The sequence below is a fragment of the Engraulis encrasicolus genome, unplaced genomic scaffold (assembly GCF_034702125.1).
Source record: "Engraulis encrasicolus isolate BLACKSEA-1 unplaced genomic scaffold, IST_EnEncr_1.0 scaffold_25_np1212, whole genome shotgun sequence".
Classification (NCBI taxonomy): Eukaryota; Metazoa; Chordata; class Actinopteri; order Clupeiformes; family Engraulidae; genus Engraulis; species Engraulis encrasicolus.
In genome coordinates, this window is record NW_026945544.1 from 2558819 (window position 1) to 2578361 (window position 19543).

Below are 19543 nucleotides of genomic sequence, written 5' to 3' on the forward strand. Positions count from 1 at the left end.
TCATCTAATACAAGAGCCTGGAGTCCTCATTTTCTTAAGAAAAGCTCTTGTATTAGATGATTTAGCTCTTAACTTAACCTTAACTTATCCTGAACCAGCTTTGTAGTATAGGGCCCTGCTGCTGGAGTGCTTCAAGGTGGGAAGTAGCAGACTGCTCCTGGTGGCATATTGACATATTCCTACCAGAACGAAGCATAAGTCTCCCTGCCAATTACTTATTACGCCATTACTTTGTTTTTGTTTTAGATAGTCTGCTTAGTGACGATTTCAGAATGGTAAAAGACAAAAAGACAGCACCAGACAGAAGGCTGACAGGCAGCACTAGATCACAAACAAGTGGAAAGAAGAGAAACAGTCTTTCCCTGGCTCCTGGGAAGGTCCGCCACCCCCCCGGAGGAGAGCAGAGGAAACCTCACACCTTTTCCCCTTTCTGGACTCCATCATGCTACTGTCAGGAAACAGGCACAATGCGCTTGCCTAACATTTGTCTTCACATCAGGGACATTACAACAGTGGTTCTTCAGTGGCCACCACCTGGGGGTGTGCGGAAATTTGTTTGTGTTGAGATTGTGACCTAAATTCTGTTTGTGAACATTATAATTAGCCAAATTAAAACATATTTTAAGGGAAACGGAAAATATACATCACAACCCATCACGTGATGAGAGCATTACAAAGTTCTGCTCACACCACTGTTGAGAACCAACTTCCCCTACCACAAACATCCTTCCTCATTTTAGGGGGAGCTTCTGGTGAAATCAGATTTTTTTTTTGCCAACTGATTAGACGTCACACCTGCCTGCCAGCCAGCCTCCGCTGCCTCGTGCCTCTCCTCTCTCACCTGCTCTCAGCTCCCTCCACTTTCCATTCCCACTCAGCACTCTAATCTACCAGCTAATCTCTTCTCTCTCTCCAGCTCCCCTCTTTCTCTCTCCAACAACTGCTCCACCCCCTCTCTCTCTCTCCACCTCTTCCCCTTCCCCTCTCCCTCTTTCTACCTCTCTCTCGCTCTCCTTTTTCCTCTCTCTACCTTTCTTCCTCTCCAAGGCTCTACAACTCTTTTCCTCCATCTCCACAATTCTCTTCCTCCATTTCTCCCTCTTCACCTCCCTTCCTCCCTCTCTCTCTCCCTCCCTCCTCAGTTCTGCCTCTCTTTCGTCTTTTTTTCCCTCCGTGCCCCTCATCCAAACATCCTTTGTTTCATTTCCGCTGCCTCCTAGCAACACAAATGCCTCTAATGGCTTCCATTTCAGTTTTCAGAGAGAGGGGGAGTTGAGGGGGGCAGTCAGAGTCTCTCTCTCTCTCTTTCTCCCTCTCTGACATGGCATTCAAACACTTGAAGATGATGGAAACAATGTGCTGTACGGATAAGGGAGTAAAGTAAACCATCACCAATGAATGAATATCACAGGCACATGCAGATCACAGACTACAACAATTGGTACATTGCTTTATGTCCCTCTTTAATAACACTGGCAACTGTGTGCGTTTCCATGTGCACGTGTGTGTGTGGGTATAGGTGAGTGCATGTGTGCCAATGTGCGTGGGGGTCTGTATGTGGGTCAAAGACGTGCAAAATGACATCGTCATTCAGTGTAACGGATACCTTCTGCTGACTGCAACGGTAAAAAACATGATTTTTAAATTGTTTCAAGTGAATGGATGACAGCCGAGGCTTTCATGAATTCACTGGAAAAAAAATAAAATAAAAAGTCATGTTTTTTACAGTTACAGTCAGCAGAAGGTATCCGTTACACTGAATGACATTTCATTTTGCACGTCTTTGACCCGTGTGCACGTGTGTGCATGTGTGTGTGTGTGTGTGTGTGTGTGTGTGCGAGTAAGAAACTCCTGTGTCACCTGGCCAGCAGCAGTGTTCAGGTCCAGGTCCTCCTGTTGGCTCTCCTCCTCTGGGTCAGTGAAGGCTGCTTGCTCTGGTCTTTACCCCATCCTGAGCCACAGGTGTCAGCAGGAATGGGACACGCCCAGAGCTGGATCTGAAGCTGGAGCTGGGGATGGGGATGGGGTTGGGACTAGGATGGTGGTGGTGACTAGTAGTAGCGGTGGGTGGTGGATATGGCAGCAGTGGAGGAAGGGGAGGGGGTGTGAGGACAACAGGGCGTGCGCTTGCTGCTCTGGTGTTGAGAGCCGGGGCGGGGGCGGGGACCGTTACAGGCACAGAGGGGGAGGATCTCTGGCTCTGGAGCAGCGGGTCCTGTGGGAAGCAGAAGGGGGAGAACAGAGTTAAGTTAAGCTTGTGTACGTCAACCAGAGGGTTTAGGATTTGGCTGGTTGAATAGAAATAGCATTAGCCCAATGATTGCGGACGTTCCCAAATGATACACAGCTGAATATGAGAGCAAAGTGCAGGGGGATGGGAGGGGTGCGAGTGTGATGGGGTGGGGGGTGGAGGGGTTTAGTGGCATCTTGTTATCTGATGATGACAATAAAATTTTATTGTGTCGTATATTAACACTGAAATTATTATTGCATCATTGGGCAGCTCAGAGAGAGACAGATAAAAGCACTAGTAGAATCACAGACTTGTATATAAAACCAACATCAGGCAAATCAGACACACTCCGCCCCAACTGCCCCTCCCCCTCCCCCGGTGTAATTGTGGTCCCAGATTCAGGAAGTGAGAGGTCAAAACTAATTGTGGTGGGCACATCTACCATCGTTGCTTCAGGCAATTAACAAGGAACTTCCTCGTCAACATTTTCCAAACATTGTTCACACATTCTTCCATGCTTCCCTCTGCGCAGGTTGGTGCTAGGTATATATAAAAAATGAGTAGGAAATTGTATCAGGATTTAGGATTAATCCTGTACGCAGTGAATGTGTCCAGCTCCTGAGCCTCTGGTTGTGATCATGCCAGCTGTATGCAAATATGTTACCGGTCAATATGAAACACAAGGCATAGAGTTCACCGTCTTCCGTGCTTCCCCTTTGTACAAGTTGGTCGGTGATGATTTGCACGCACCTCAAATCGTGAGTGTTTCCCAGAACTGAGTCATTCACTGTGTTTTTTCCCCCCAAACATCTCATGCCTTTGTTCCATCTGCCATCACTGGGGTGCATTTCTCGAAACAGTTGTTATGTCAGCTACTTAGTTGTTTGCAATGCAATTTCCCATTGGAAACTATCCAAGTTGCTAACTGGCTAACAACTACGCTTTCGAGAAACACAACCCTGCACTGAACAACCTTCCACATTAACCCTTCATGGTCCCTCCTGGTAGTGTATATAGTATGTGACAGTCATTATTGGTGTGGTTGTATGGCTGATTGTAGGAGTATGTGCTTGTCTGATAGTTGTGTTTGAGCGTGAATACAGAGAGAGGGCTGCTTTGGGCTGAATGTATGTAAGAGTGAGCTATATATGGTTAATATATGTGTAAGGATGTGTGTAATGTCTTGTGTGTAATGTCTTCTGTAGTTGTGTACTGTATGTATGCATGTATGCATGTATGCTACTTGACACCTTAATTTCCCCCAGGGATCAATAAATGATACTCTACTCTACTGTCTACGTGTATGGTCCATGTATGTTTTGTGTGTTGTTGCCCCCATTCCTGTTTTGCGTGCTTTACTTTGGCTGTAACAAGTTATGATTGTGGTGAAAACAAATTTCCCTTTGGGGACAATAAAGGTCTGTTTGTCTGTACAATATAGCTTCCAGCTCTACCTCACATCTGTCAGTAATGTAATCCTCAACTGGCACGGCAGTGATGAGAATGACCCCCAGTGTTTGGAAACTTGTAAGAAACGTGTTCCATTTCTACCAGCTAAACATTTCCCAAACATTTAGAATGAACGGGAGCTAGACTTCTTTGCATCTCTCTAGTTGATACGATACAATCTTTTTTTTTTTTTAATGTTTGGGTTTTTCGTGTCTTAATTTACAGGAAAGTGGAGATTATGACAAGAAGTTAGTGTGAGAGAGAGACGGGGAAGGATCGGCAAATGACCGGGACCAGAATCAAACCCAGGTCACCGGTGTAGTACCCCAGTGCCCTACCGTTAGGCCACGGCAGGGCTAATATGATACAATCTATAGTAATTACCAGGGTGCCAACAGAAGCGGCAGGGTGGTTTGTAAGTGCCACATGGCTGAGAAGAAGCAGGAAACATGAGAAACCGCGTGGGCTACAAATGAATGCCACACCCGCACTCACGGTCCGGAACAAGACACATTTGACCAGAGCCGCCAGACAGGCAGGCACACTCATCTGGCCAGCTCATCTCATCCATTTATTTAGTCCCAGGAGAGACAGCACAGAGCACAGAGATAAATAACAGTCATCATTTTGAGCCGTTAGGTCAGCAAGACAGGAAGACACAGACAGACAGGCACACAGACAGACAGGCACACAGACACAGAGGCACACAGACACAGAGGCACACAGAACAGACACAGAGGCACACAGACACAGAGGCACACAGACAGAGAGGCACACAGACACAGAGGCACACAGACACAGAGGCACACAGACAGAGAGGCACACAGACACAGAGGCACACAGACAGAGAGGCACACAGACAGACAGGCACACAGACAGACAGGCACACAGACACAGAGGCACACAGACACAGAGGCACACAGACACAGAGGCACACAGACAGAGAGGCACACAGACAGAGAGGCACACAGACAGAGAGGCACACAGACAGACAGACCCGTTCACAAGTCAAGAGACGAAGACGTTGAAGAGATATGGTAGCAATGAAAGAGGACACAGGAGGACATGAAAAACAAGCTTTGTTGTGTGAAGCAGTCTAGCTCTACAGCCTCTACTCATTTACTTAAGTACTCAAATCCTTGACACCTGGAGCAGATGACATGCAAAGACAGGGGATGAGAGGGAGAGAAAGAGAGGGGATGAGAGAGAGAGAGAAAGAGAGGGGATGAGAGAGAGAGAGAGAGAGAGGGGATGAGAGAGAGAGAGAGAGAGAGAGAGAGAGAGAGAGAGAGAGAGAGAGAGAGAGAGAGAGAGAGAGAGGATGAGAGAGAGAGAGGATGAGAGAGAGAGAGGATGAGAGAGAGAGAGAGAGAGAGAGAGAGAGAGGGAAGAGAGAGATGAGAGAGAGAGAGAGAGAGAGAGAGAGAGAAGAGAGAGGAGAGAGAGAGAGAGAGAGAGAGAGAGAGAGAGAGAGGGATGAGAGAGAGAGAGAGAGAGAGAGAGAGAGAGAGAGAGAGAGAGAGAGAGAGAGAGAGTACAGAAGGAGAGACAGAGGCAGAGTGAGGCATGTGAGTGAGGGTAGTGATGGGGAGGTTGAAAAAAATAATTATGGGGGAAGGGGACAGAGTACAGTCGGTTGCCGTGGAGTTCGGCCATCTTGGTGAAAACAAACAGAGGAAAAGCTGAGCCCCGTCTGCTCCACTCCACTGTCAGGGGGCCCAGCGAGCTCCAAGAGAGACCAGCGTAGCACGAGACCAGCGACATGACTGATGCGCACACACACACACACACACACACGTGTGTGCACGAGCGCGCACACACACACACACACAAACACACACACATCAGTCACTTGCTCCGCTGCCCGGCCAAGATCTGATGGCTGATAGATAACATTGTTCCGAGCTACCATACCACACGGTAATGTGACTGGTGGACATTGGCCAAATCATTTCAACGTGAACATTAGCTACACGCATCTTTTTTGGACTCCATGGACTACACTCACCGCCGTCATTGCGGACCGCAGACTGCGAATAGGCTACACAAAGAAGCTAGTCAGCTTTTACGAAGATCGAAATGTGCCTAGGTGAACCTTCCGTGCAGACAAAATCAAAGCATTATTGGATTTGGGATATTATTTGGAGACACAGCAATCAACAATATACCTCTGTTTGCATAACAGTTGCAACAATTGAAATTGCATTATTCATCAAAATCCTCATCAGTTGGAGTAGGTCCCCACAAAGTGATGGAAAACACAGATAGAGTGTGACGGTTGGCCTGATTGAGATGAAGGGGTCATGGCCTACAGCTAATGGGTTTCATTTTCATTTCAGTTTAAGTAGAAGACTCCACATTCATCCCTTTTGCCTTAGCTGCCTTGCATGTTGTTGGGGTGTGTGTGTGTGTGTGTGTGTGTGTGTGTGTGTGTGTGTGTGTGTGTGTGTGTGTGTATAGGAAATTGGTAGCCAGCCACAGATAAGAACTCTCAGCCTGTGGTGTGAAGCAGTTTGCACAAGCATTGGTGGCAAGGCCAAAAAACATAGCCAGAGCCCAACCCAGCTCACTAGCGGAAGAACAACCCTCTGGCTGTCCACATTCAAATAGTGTTTGTGTTTACACTGAACAGACTGTGAAATACGTGCCTTGTGTTTCATATTCCCGGTACCATATTTGCATACAGCTGACATAATGGGCCACCATATGCACCGTAGAAGCTGGACTCGTTCACTGCATACAGGATGAATCATGAATCCTGATTTTAATTTCCTATTCATTTTTTTGATATCTAAACACACGGACATGTGAATAAAAGCAGGTGTGTAATGGCAATGCGTCTTCTTATCTCACTTTCAACAGTAATGGGAGTGCGCTGAAGTGAAGTCAGGTGACGTGGAAACCGTGTCCGGTGTTGGGTATTTTTTTTAACCAGACTCCATTGGCAGAGCCAAATAGGCTTTTTCACACCCTGTGCCTGGGAATGGCACCGGTAGCAACAGCAACAGCAACACCAACACCTGACCTGTTTTCTTCCAATTCACCAAAACATGACACGCCACGTTCAAACACGCCTGCTGCTGGCGTATCGAAATAGAAGTACCATGAGCCAAGGCACAATTTCCATTAGCCCAAATTCTGATGCCAACCCACCATTCACTCTGTGCCATGGTATGACAATGAAAGTGACGAACGGTACAAATAAAAGGATGAGTCTTCCTGATCCCATTTCAGCCTTCATCTGCGTGTGAGTGAGTGAGAGAGAAGGAGACAGAGAGAGGGGTAGAGAGAGAGAGAGAGAGAAAGAGGTAGACGGGTAGAGAGAGAGAGAGAGAGGTAGAGAGAGAGGGGTAGAGAGAGAGAGAGAGAGAGAGAGAGAGAGAGAGAGAGAGAGGTAGAGAGGTAGAGAGGTAGAGAGAGAGAGAGAGAGAGAGAGAGAGAGAGAGAGGGGTAGAGAGAGAGAGAGAGAGGGGTAGAGAGAGAGAGAGAGAGAGAGAGAGAGAGAGAGAGAGAGAGAGAGAGAGAGAGAGAGAGAGAGAGAGAGAGAGAGAGAGACTTCTGTGGCCATGGCGTCTACTACTACAGAGTACAAGGGATGCAAATATTCTCTTGCACACCACACAGCCCACATGGGCCTACATGTGCAGGAGCCAGACCATGCAGAGTAGATGTACAGTATGCAGCAGACCACACTCATCACAGCGTGGAGATGGTGGTGGTCTAGAGAGGTATAACTCCAACCTGTTCCAGAAACATCAACCACAAACAGAATAGAAACTCCTCAGTCGAAGAACACAGCGTCTTAAACAGACACCCTACCACTGAAAACACACACACACACACACACACACGCGTGCATCAGTAAAATAAGTTTGCATAAAAAAATAAATACGGGACAAAAAACCCCACTGATAAGCTGTGTCTCTTTGGGGCAAAGCCATCTTCACACACACACACACACACACACACACACACACACACACACACACACACACACACACACACACACACACACACACACACACACACACACACACACACACACACACACACACACACACACACACACACACACACACACACACACACACAAAAGGCCTTTTGCAGCCAGTGAGTCAGAGAGGGAGCTCAGACTGCACCCACAATTAATATTTTAATCAAATGACCATTTAATCCAAAGGCAATCAGGTTAATCGCAAACAATGCAATCACATGTGCCATTTGCGTATGACTCTGATCTACATAAGGGATAATTGATGACACTGTGTGCGTCTAACGGGAAAAATAAATGGTCCATCGCTGGTGTTTCCAGACGTGATGTCACATCAATTCAGCGTGCATTTTTTTTCTAGCCCAACTTATGAACGCATCACAATGGGATATTCCATCCTGCCGTGGTATAATCTGGTATAATGGTCTATTTTGACCCTGCATCGCCGTTTCAGTGATGCGTCTTGTGCAACGCACACAGAGGACAGCTGACTCGCCCATCTAGAGCACCACCCTGCAGAAAACCACAGCAGCCAGGCACACAAACCCACCCACCACACACCAGGAATGAGCAGCGTTTCCCGTAGAACTCTTAGTCAAGGCATTTCGCCGGTTAGCTGGTATCAGAGAAATGTGTGAACCATCATAGCAAAGGCCATTTTGACCAGTTTCTTATGAAATATGACGTGAACCACAAAAAATATGTAGGACTGATTGCAAATAAATCAACTTCAGAAATTGCCATCGCAATAGGCAATTTTGTGTTTTGTCAAGGTGGCTCCTTTAACTGTTAAATGGAAACAAAGAAGTCAAACAAATCGTCAGCAACACCAGTATGTTGTCATAGGTGAAGAATAGCAGAATGATGTTCCGGCAGTCCTTGTTCGGAACCGGAGTTCTTGTTTGCAGGAGGAGCAGGTGGTACTTCCTTGGCAAAACAGTAAGTTACTGGTTGGAAGAGAACCTGGCAAGTTGCAATGACGTGGGATCCTTGAAAAATGGGTGTTACTCATTCTAGCAAGGGCATCACACTTCAATTTGAGAAATGGCCCATGCCTTAAAGTTCTTCTGGACATTTCTTTGTACTTGTGTGTCTACTGCTCCCTCTCTTGAAAAAGTCATCACATTACTCGCACAAGTTCCGGTAAGCAGTCATGATTAATTGCATATTACACGCACTAGTACTACCCAGGATGATCTCAAAGCTGGTGTGTAACTTAGTGCACCTTTATTGCATTGGAAATGTGATGGAAAGGAATTTGTTGTGCAAACTGCATTTCTTGGCAAAGCCACATGGCAAAGACAAAGCCCTCTATGAGAGGGTCTGAGCCAAGTTTATAGCTTACGACGTCATTCAAATCATTCTAATCATTCCAATCATTCACTAAGCACGTCGAGTTCAGAGTGAAGGTGAGATCAGTCTGTGGAGCCTTTCCCATTCATTTGAAAGCTTAAAAAGACAGACAAAAAAGACAGACAAAAAAAACCCCAGCCGAACCCAGGACAAAATCTTCTACTTGATTGGATGTGGGCCTAGCGTGGCTGCTTTAGCTCTCTGACTCATCAGGGCCAACCACACTCATACCTGAAACCACATACAACAATTCTGTAGCTTACAAGAAGTGCCGTGAAATACATCAGGAGTTCCCCAATGGTCTGACCTGACCACCACCCAAAGCTAGGAAGAACTCTGTGGTGGTCAGCAAAACCGTTAGGAGCCCATTGAGTCATTAGCCACTCTGGAGTGTGGCAACTTCTGAGTCAGCGGCAGACACTCCCCCGAGTGAGGCCGCTATAGACTACCACTTCCCTATATTGGTCTCCACTCCACTCAGACCCTCCAGCCCACCTCCTATTTCACAACACCTGTCACGCTCTCTTCTTCCTCTTCCTTTCAAGTCTACGGCCGTGTCTGGAATTATTCAGTCAGGCAGTTTTTGTTTTTGTTTTTTAAGGGGTATTTATTTATTTATGTTTTTGGGCCTTTATTATGATATGATGGTGCGAGGGAGACGGTAAATGAGCTGGAGAGAGATATGGGGTAGGGCTGGGAAATTACCCCGACTGGACTCAAACCAGGGTCCTCATGGGCATGCAAGCCTAAAATGTGGGGGGCTTAGCGCGCTACGCCACAGCACCCCCCTACTCAGGCCGTTTCTCAAAGTGAAGTGTGATGCCCTTGTTAGTATGAGCAGAGAGGTTCTATGGATATGACGAGAGAGTTTACTGGCGACTTTTCTGGGTGCACTCTAGGGGCACCGTCAGAGGAGCGCAGAGCCAGTCAGAATGAATGGGCTGTGCTCGCTCGACAGCGCCCCTAGGTGAACTGCAGGTATGGGGCAAATAGCATGTGGGGTGGCTGTTTGTGCACACAGGCTGTGGTATGAGTAACGTCCAATTTTTGAGGATTCCGCATCATCCCGACACGCCAAGTACTGCTCCAAAGTGAAGTGTGCTTCAGAAGTCATTGTTAGACGTCCCTGCAACTCGCCATCATTGTACTCTTTCCAACCAGTACTGTTTCACCAAGCCCCACACCCTTGATTCCTAGAATTTTTAAGGTGCACATGCTGCATCCTTGTCGTTACTAAATATCCAGCATCCTTCACCTTTCCACACTCACACGACTTTATTGACCTGAAACGCTTAATCCAATAGGTTTTCATGTTCATACAGGTCAGTTGGAAAATAGGCATAGAATGGACAAAAAAGGGTGTGCCTAATAATTCTGCATTCACACCCTATACAGTAGTATACTGTATATGTTGTAAAAAATAGCTTAAAATAACTTGGTCGTCGTTTGTACTCTTTGCCTTTGTGTTGCTTTTCTGAGATTTTGATTATGAAAAATGTGTGTACTGTTATGAATTGATAAATATTCTCATAGTTGATGTTTTCAACTTGTAGCATAACAGAAATACTGCCAAACTATGAAACCAGTTTGAAACCAGTTGGAAATAAATGTGTAGTGACCAAAATGGGACTGCTATAAAAGTCAATTTCCACACCTGTTCCATACTTGATCGTTTGAAATACTTGTGAGGCTTTGAGTCTCGTCTTGCGAGTGAACGACTATGGCTTTAGCGCTCCAAGGGGCGCACACCTAACTTTGAGAAACCGTGATAGTCATACACTACATGGGTGTATTGGAAACAAATAGCATTCTTTCGCTTTTCCCTGCTGGAGGTCATTGACATTCAAAAAGAAATAAAACACAATACTGCATGATAAAACAAGTTAATTTAACAGTGAGGAATAAAAAGATCTGTAATTGAGACTTTATTGGCATTAATGTATGAGAAGGTTAGTTGTGTGTGTCTGTGAGTGCGTGTGCGTGTGCGTGTGTGTGTGTGTGTGTGTGTGTGTGTGTGAGTGAGAGAGAGAGAGAGATTGTCAATGTCTTATTTAAATGTTTTAGCTAAACTGCACATTGGTGACTGGTCAGACGCAATTTCAAACTTCTGTGCTAACCCTGTTACACAGATTTTTGACAATAAAGTAGACTTGACCAACTACACATGCTCAGGAAATGATCGATTGCCTGACAAACTGTATTTTGTCCCCTACTGGTATTACTTGAACTATTCAAATAAGACTATGCAAAGCCCGAGGAACATGACTCTGACAGTGACTAGAGAAACCACACAAGTCAATACAGGGTGTGCACACACACACACACACACACACAAAACAAATACATTCTGGGGGATTGTTGGTATTGGTGGGTGTCTATTCTTTCCCAGCATGTCAAGGTTGACAAGGTAATAATTAGGCCTAGCTTAAGTACTCAAATCACCCAAAACCACTACAGGTAAAATCACATGTCTTGTCGTCCGACTTCATTCTCCTTAGTGTTGGAATTACAGCTTCAGGCCAAGACAACTGAAGGAAACCAAAAAAACTCCAAACTACATGGGTGGTCTAGGTTTAAAAAAAAAAATTCTGTCATTTAACATCTGTCAATGTTGACGTTCCCATTGTCAAAAAGGTAAACATGGATACATACAGCTTTTTCGCACACAACAGCTGTAAAGCTGACAATGTATTTCAATGAATCACTGAACACTAAATGTTTATATATTTTAAAATGTCTTCAATCAAAAGCCATCTAAATACATAGCACAATATCCTGACTACAAAGTTTATTCAAAGTGCTATGCATGCACCGACACATTTCATTCACATTTCACACGCACGCACGCATGCGCTCGTGTTTTAAATATTGCGTACGCATGTTATGTGGTGGGAGGAAGAGTCACACTTGCCAGCACATCAAACCTATCTCTGAAAACAAATGAAGGATATCTAATCTAATATTACAATTTGTGCGTGTGGTGCTCACGTCACGTTAAAAAAACATGTGCCCTAAACGTGTCCCAACATCACACATCTCTCTCTGGCTGGTGCCTGGGCTGAGCTCTGTAAATCATTAGGCCACCAGACACAGGTCCCCTGCACAAACATCAAAAAGGCACACAAATGCCTCTTCAAACAGACAGGTGTCTGATCTGTTAGCCGGCTGTCAGGGATGAAGGGACTTTAGGACTAGTGTTCTCTTATGATTTATTTATCAGTAGACTCAGAACAATTGACAGGCAACAATGACCAAGAGAGAACAATGTCAAACAGAGTCCATTCTGTGCCTGCAGTGCCTTCCAGGCTGCTCATGTGGTTTGTCCATGGACAAAGTGACTCACTGAAGTCCCTGAAGTCTTGTAATGCGCTTGAAAAATGACCCTTTGACAACAAGAAAGAAAAACAAGTCTTTAACCAAGACAATGGCTTTCTAGGCAAGCCACAAAGACAGTCGCCAACCTTGTCATTGTCAATGCAAAGACAGACAAATCACACAGACGTACTTATAGACACACACAAAGCCATGCATGCACAGAACAGGCTAACACACACAGGCAGACATGCGCACACGCACACACACACACACCAGTAGCTGGAGAGCAACTGAAGAGCCACTTTGCCGGCTGGTGAGGGCACTGCGTGTGCTAATGACAGACTGACTGGCACCGCGGAGCCATGGTGACAAGGCTGCCATCACGGCCTCTGTGCCTACTGCTGCTGCTGCCACACAAGAAGAGTAGAGATGCCACTTAGGCAACTACTGCACGACAACAGCCTGGGGTGAGGGAGATGACTGGATATTGGTATGGCCAACATAATAACATGTACCTCGTGACATCTTTAGAACTTGCACAACAGCAAAGCAATTCCACAGAGTTTTCAATTTTCACAACATGAAGTAAATATCAGGATAAGCTGCTTTGAGAATCAAAACTACATGATAAACACAGTAAATATGGCAATGCATGTGGGAATATTAAGTATTACATCATAAGCTGCAGTGAAAAAGAGGACAGCAGCAATATGATATAATAATAATGGCATTGTATATATTTTACAATCACAACATAGATTGAAATATGACAAAAGCAAAATGTTTAAACATTTTCAATGTTCTCTACTTTAAGTCCAACATGGCACCATGTTAACATTCTCCTCACCGTTTACGCTTAACGTCTAGAGATAAGACAAAGCTGCAAGACTTTGAAACCGCATATCTATCATCGGTCACATCACCACGTCATTCATTATCACTACATTCCGAAATCTCCCGATATCTGATCTGACATGTTTTTGTTTTGACAGAATATAGAACTGAGGGGAAGATTAAATACAAAGAATGCAAGAGCTGGGGAGACAAATCAAGAGAAAAGCCATGGTCATCGTTGATTGAGAACTCGATGTGCAGCTTCTGTGAGAGAAACCTTTGCTGGTTTAACCCTGACAGTGGCATGTTGGCATAGTCTACTGGCCTCTTTTCTTTAGGGGACCACAGTTTAGAGTTTAAACAGGGCTAGAAAGCCCATCTGAAGCTCAGCCCTGCCTCCTCACCTCAGATTCAAAGCAAGCCAGACAGCCAGTTAGCTAGCTAGCTAGCCAGCCAGCCATGCGGAGCAGAGCACCAGTCCACTATAGTATTTATAGTAATACTATGGAGCGAGAGGTTTACCCTGTCTGTGAGTAAGTAGAAGGCAGCCTTACTATAGCCATGTTAACTGCGGTCATAGACAGCCACCACTGTTGGGTTATACAGGGAGGGAATTCCTCCCCTTATCTGGCCTTTGGTGGGCTTGTGTGGAGTTGCTAGCCTGGAGTAGGCAAAGAAAAACACACACACACATATATATACATACACAGACACAGACACAGACAAACTGACGGGTCATAGGAGGAAGGCATGGGAATTGGAACTGGGGCAAAACTAACGACAGGAAAAGGAGGAGTAAAAAAAAGAAATTAAACAAGAACACAAAAAGAAACTGAGTCTTGAAATAACACAAAGTGACTCAGACGGGTTGTGGACCAGGACCACTGCTTGAGTCAGCACACGCTAGATCGCAGCAGTCAGATGACAGGAGGCCTAGAGCAGTGTGAGCAAAAAACTCTGTGTGTCAATATAAAGATTCTCATTCATCCACATCACACTAGTCAAGGAAGTTTAGCTGCAAGTGAATGGACTTCTTCCCGGGGCTTGCAAGTGTTACCTTAAGGCTTCTTCAGTTCTAGCACTGCAGACATTTCTTGCCTGATTTAAGACACCGAGAGATAGCAGCCAGTCAATCACAACAACTCTTGGGGACTTGAGGGGCAGTGCAGAGAGAGTAATGAGTACTGCAGGCAATGCTAAGTAGCTTGTCATTTTCAAACTCCCTACAGATCGGAAGCAAACTTGTCAGTCATTTGAAAAATACACAGAGGGCTGGCAAGCCCTTTCAAAACTACTTATGGGAATAAAGACCATGGAGGACGGTGAAGCAGATTCACAGGGAGCCCCTCATCTGGTTACAAGTTGAAGACATCACCAACTCCTGAAAAGACATTGGAAAGACGATTTTGTCCTTGAAAATATGCTTCCAAAACCCTGGTTGATTCCGCAGCGCAGAAACAGGGGAAATGAGCTTGGCTCATCGGAACGTTCTGCAAAGAGCTCTTTAATTACGGGTGGGGTGGAGCTGAGACTACCAACACCACATTTGACTGCGGAAGGGGGAATGCAGCCCTATCACATCTATTATGGGCCTAGCTAGGCCTGCCTGAGTCAAGTCAATTTCAGAATAGCAGATAGATATGTGGTGGTGGTCTATGAATGTAGACATGCTTTACTAAATGAGCTTCGTGCTTTGCACTGCATGGATAATTGTCACACGAATTCTTGCCAAATGCTTGCTTACTTGCTGGGTTACCCTCTCCAACACACACACACACACACACACAGTGCGTGACCAGGCGGCACTGCCTTAGAGCTTCAAAACATGACTTTTTTCGTGCCTGGTGTGTGGCCAGGTCTTAAGCATAACAAAGAAGCAAGAGCATCAAACAACCGGCCTGACGCCAAAAAAGCTCCCCAACCAGAACACACACTGACCAAAAAAAGTAGCAGCAGTAGCAGCAGCAGCAGCACAGGACACATAACAGAGGACAGGGCCCAGGGCCGGACTCCTGAGCGGCCCACCCCAGGAAACGGCTCTGGGAATGTTTACCTCAAAACTTATTTTCTTACTGGCTGCCGGTCGGTGGGGGAGAACTCAACTTGAACTACTACTAGCCTTGATCTTTGCAACAATGGACTGAGCAGCAGCCAATTCCTATAACTCATGACTGGCTAGAAGGACAATAATGGCTTGCTTGCTCTTGTTTGTATTGACACACATTAGTAGATTTTTTTAAGTTTTGTTTGTGTGCCCGGTTTGTACTGTCTGCAAGTTGCCTTGCATTGAAAGTCATCTGCTAACTAAGTGTTATGTAATACGAGGTGAAGTTGAACAGCAAAGGGCTGTCTGGACAAATCAGGTCGTCTGCAAGCCACAGACAAGACAGACCAAAATGTATGGGGTGGGTGGTGACCGAGCATTTGCTCCTGCTTGCCTGCATTATGCAATACCACAGGGGTGCCCAACCTTTTTTTAACCGAGATCTACTTTTGAAGTTGATGGTCTGCCGTGATCTACCAAACAAAATGTAAGGATGTCAGTATGGAAATTTAAGATCACCATTTATTAATCACCATTATTATGAACAAAATGTTTTTAGTAGGCTACTATGGCCGTATATTTTCAGTGTGTTTTGAAAGTCTGCTGAATAGCCTATGTTTACAAAGCAATACAGCACTGATAGTATGCAGAGATAATTTCAGTCCTACACAAGTCATACACGACTGAAACAATTTCAAAATGATAAAACATTTGGTATATAAAAGGCATATGTAGGCACATAGGACCTATTTCTAAAATATGATGAAGTATATCATGCCTTCAGTGGTACAAATTAAAAAGGGCTCAGAAATTAACAATTTTTTATGAGTAAATAGTAGGCTAGTTAAGTTCACTTTACTATGAGAGAGAGAGAGAGAGAGAGAGAGAGAGAGAGAGAGAGAAATGAGAGAACTCATTATTGGTTAACACCCCTGTTAAGAGTGACTTCTATGAAGGTTTTTTTTTCAGCTCTCTGGGACAGTAGCACAGCAAAGGCTTTCTGTTGTGAGTTTGGCCAATCGTTTTGTCCACAACTGGAGCAAGAAACAGCACAAATTGAAGTGAATTCCATACATGTCAACAACTAACATTTCCCTTACACGCGGCACGCGATGTAAACACAGTTAGCGATGATGCAGGCGACTATGCGATTTGGACGAAGATCCTCGCATATCGCCGCGTCATAACGCATCGTTGCGCACATGTTCTGTTACTCACCCGATGTTACATGTGTGCACACATGAATCAACTGCAATACCCTTACAGTCACTTCCTAATGCTTTCCCCTCATTCTGTGTTACCGTGGGACTAATTAGGCTATCTAACCAATACAGTACCAGCAGCTTGCTACATAGCCTACTTTAGAAAGTCAGTATTTTCCCCGTCACATTACATGTCTCGCGATCGACTGCCACTCCCCTCGAGATCGACTGGTAGCTCGCGATCGACTGGTTGGGCACCCCTGCCATACCAGATACAGAAACGTCAGTGAATGACAATCAATCATTAGCTGTCATCCATGACTAATACAATTCTTAAACGTCCCAAAATACATTCAAGAAAAAAAGAGGTAGGCTACAGAAAAAAGGAGGGGAGAAGTAGGCCTAGTACCCTGACTTGGCTGTGTGATATTTCATGACAGCTAAGCATCCTTATGGTCTCTGTGTGTAGAGGTGGTCTTTTACCCTGCACGATCCTCTGATGTGGTAACACGGTCCTAACGGTGAAAGGAAAAACGCCAACCCAAACACTGATTTGTTACACTTTAGACGCATGACCCCCCTGAAAGGCAACTTCCATTTCCTGCACCGTGACCTTAACATGAGCTATGAAAGCGTTGGAGACGGTTTGAGGAGGGAAGGGGCTTTGAAAGGGGGATTCCTTCTTTTCCGTCCCAGTCACACAAACATTTCAAGAATGGCCCAAGCCAGGTAAGTACCGCTCCCCATGTCAAAGTACCGTAAGCTATTCCATCCAGCCGACGTATGTGGACTTAATAAGCAGCTGGTCGCGACCAAAGCTCCGGTGTTCTGAGTCAGGCAGGCATTCCAGTAAGGTGGCAATCGCGCAGGGCAAACATTCAGCGCCCAAGTGGCACGGACGATGTAGCACGGCCATGGGGAAAAACACTTCCTTGGGACAACTTTTTGACCTCATCCTAGGGCCAGTGCACACCACACGGGTTAGATGGTGCGCAGGGCAGAGGAGAAGCCAGGCACAGAGAGAGTGATTTCCATTGCACGATAGTAGGCTATCCTACCTGAGCAGCCATACTGTATGTCCCTGTCTTTCCCGCAAATATGGACAGTCTCGTGGTTGATGACCATTTTAATGCCGTCCAGGGAAAGATTTTTTCCCTTAAAGTGCCAGGTGGATGTTCACCTTTTTAACTGTGCAACAAAAACAAGTTAACATCTGATGTGTACAAGTAGCCTAATCCAATAGCCTAAGTTTCTGTAACAACGCACACCAAGCCTACATGTTATAACGCAACCCATAGCGAAACACATTTTGAAATAGAGTTTAAAAATATTATTAAATTATATTAGGCCTATTTATATAATATTTAGTTCGAGCAGAAACAAACGCGACTCATGCCACTTTACTGTTACTGTGACGTAGGCTATAGGATACCCAAACTGGATGTATGATTTTGGAAGGCTGTGGTGGGAGAATAGTTCTACTCGTGAGTGAATGATCCCACACTGCATTCTTTCCTTTTGATGTGGAACGATGATAAACAATGTAGCCAAACTCATGACAAAAGTTAACGAATGACGTCGAAAGGCTACAATTTGTTTCAATTCATGTTCAGTGCGAGTAACTTGGACATGGTATGAACTTTAATAAACGAGTTGTTGAAAATAACTTCAGAAAGTAAACAAAATGGCTAACATCAACTCATGGTGGTTGGTAGGCTACTCAACATTTGCCAAGCATAACTCAATTAACTTTTCACGTGCCGTTTTTTTTCTGTGAAGTTTCGAAACTGCCTGAGCTCGACGGTGAGACGATGAGGCACGGTAGAGACAGTCCTCCACTGAAATTAGGGTAATTACTTGCGATAGCTGAGTCGTCAAATCAACATACTAAACTTTTAACAATGCTGAAGTCTAAACGGGTAAGAAAAACGTTACCTCCACAGGTGTGTAAAGACCTCAGATTAAACAGCTGTAGCCTACTGAAGTAGCCTACGTGCTGCTAGCTGATTGAGACATCTTCCAAATTCCTTTTCTTGAGAATTCCACAAATAGGCTATAGGCTATGTATTTCTTTCAAACAGGCAACCAAAACAATGGACATCCTTTGCCAAACAGGCTTCCACAACACCACGGGGTAGCGAATCTACCGCTGTAAAAGATCCCATCGCCCGCTTAAAAAGCCACATGTGTGATCACTCGCTCTGAAGTTAAAATTGAATAAAGAACACGTTACCTCAAGCGAAATCACAGAACGGTTCGCTTCAGATGTAACTTTGCATCCAGAAAATAATAGCCGCACTAGACCAAATCCTTGATGGCAAAATACAGTCCTAGTCGTGGCTCAAATACAGACTGGTCTACCGGAGACTGATAAAGAGAAACACGTATTTCTGAGGTCATGACGTTTGCTGCTGACTGGTTTCGATTCTCATGGGCGATTCTTCAAGGCTCAGTTATGCTTCCTACTTGTGCCACAGAGTGAGCTTGACGCAGCCATGATGCAGTTAATTCTTGTTTATGCCCTGTTTTGAAGCACGGTCTGCGCGATGTCATTCCACGCTGAAACTGCCTTCAATACAAAGAGTAAACTAGACGTGTCGGTTGTTTTTTAGCATCACAGACTCGACGAGAATGAAAATGAAACATTAAATCTTTATATCACGTGCATGTTTGATCGCACTGGCAGCCACAGTAGTAGTTTCTTGGAACAAAGAAGTGGCTCATTTGTCGAGGACGAAGCGGAATGTTTCCTCGAACCTCGGAACCACTGTTCAACTGTCCAAATAACTTCAGCGTCGTAACTTGCAAGCGCATGTGTTGTCTTTGGTTCGTGTAAATAAATCAAACAACAAAGCACGGGCAACTTATTTAATGAAGAGCTCACAGTCCGTAGACCGACGAAGGTTAGAACAAGGAAGTAGCGCTTGTTCTCGACTCGAGGACAGAGCAGGCTGGTCGAGAGGACCAATCAGAGACCTATTTTCGCCCTTTCACGCCGTCGCTCCCTGCGTCGAGACACAATTTTGGGGAGGTGCCCCAGAGTACCTGCGTGATGGGGGGGGCTTCACTACGTTAACTGCGCGGCTCACTGCATCATGATGCAGTGACGCTGATCTCGAGGC

At 45.3% G+C, this 19543-nt stretch overlaps 1 protein-coding gene across 1 annotated transcript in view; it reads right to left on the reverse strand.

Annotated features, from left to right (window-relative positions):
- The window catches only part of b3gnt2b (UDP-GlcNAc:betaGal beta-1,3-N-acetylglucosaminyltransferase 2b), a 30573-nt gene extending 11748 nt beyond the window's left edge, over nucleotides 1-18825 (reverse strand). The window contains exons 1-2 of the mRNA XM_063192827.1: nucleotides 18655-18825; nucleotides 1861-2215 (exon numbers count right to left, since the gene is read on the reverse strand). The gene's annotated coding sequence lies outside the window, so the exon portion shown is untranslated. The remainder of the gene's footprint in view (nucleotides 1-1860; nucleotides 2216-18654) is intronic.
- Between the last annotated feature and the right edge of the window lie 718 nt (nucleotides 18826-19543).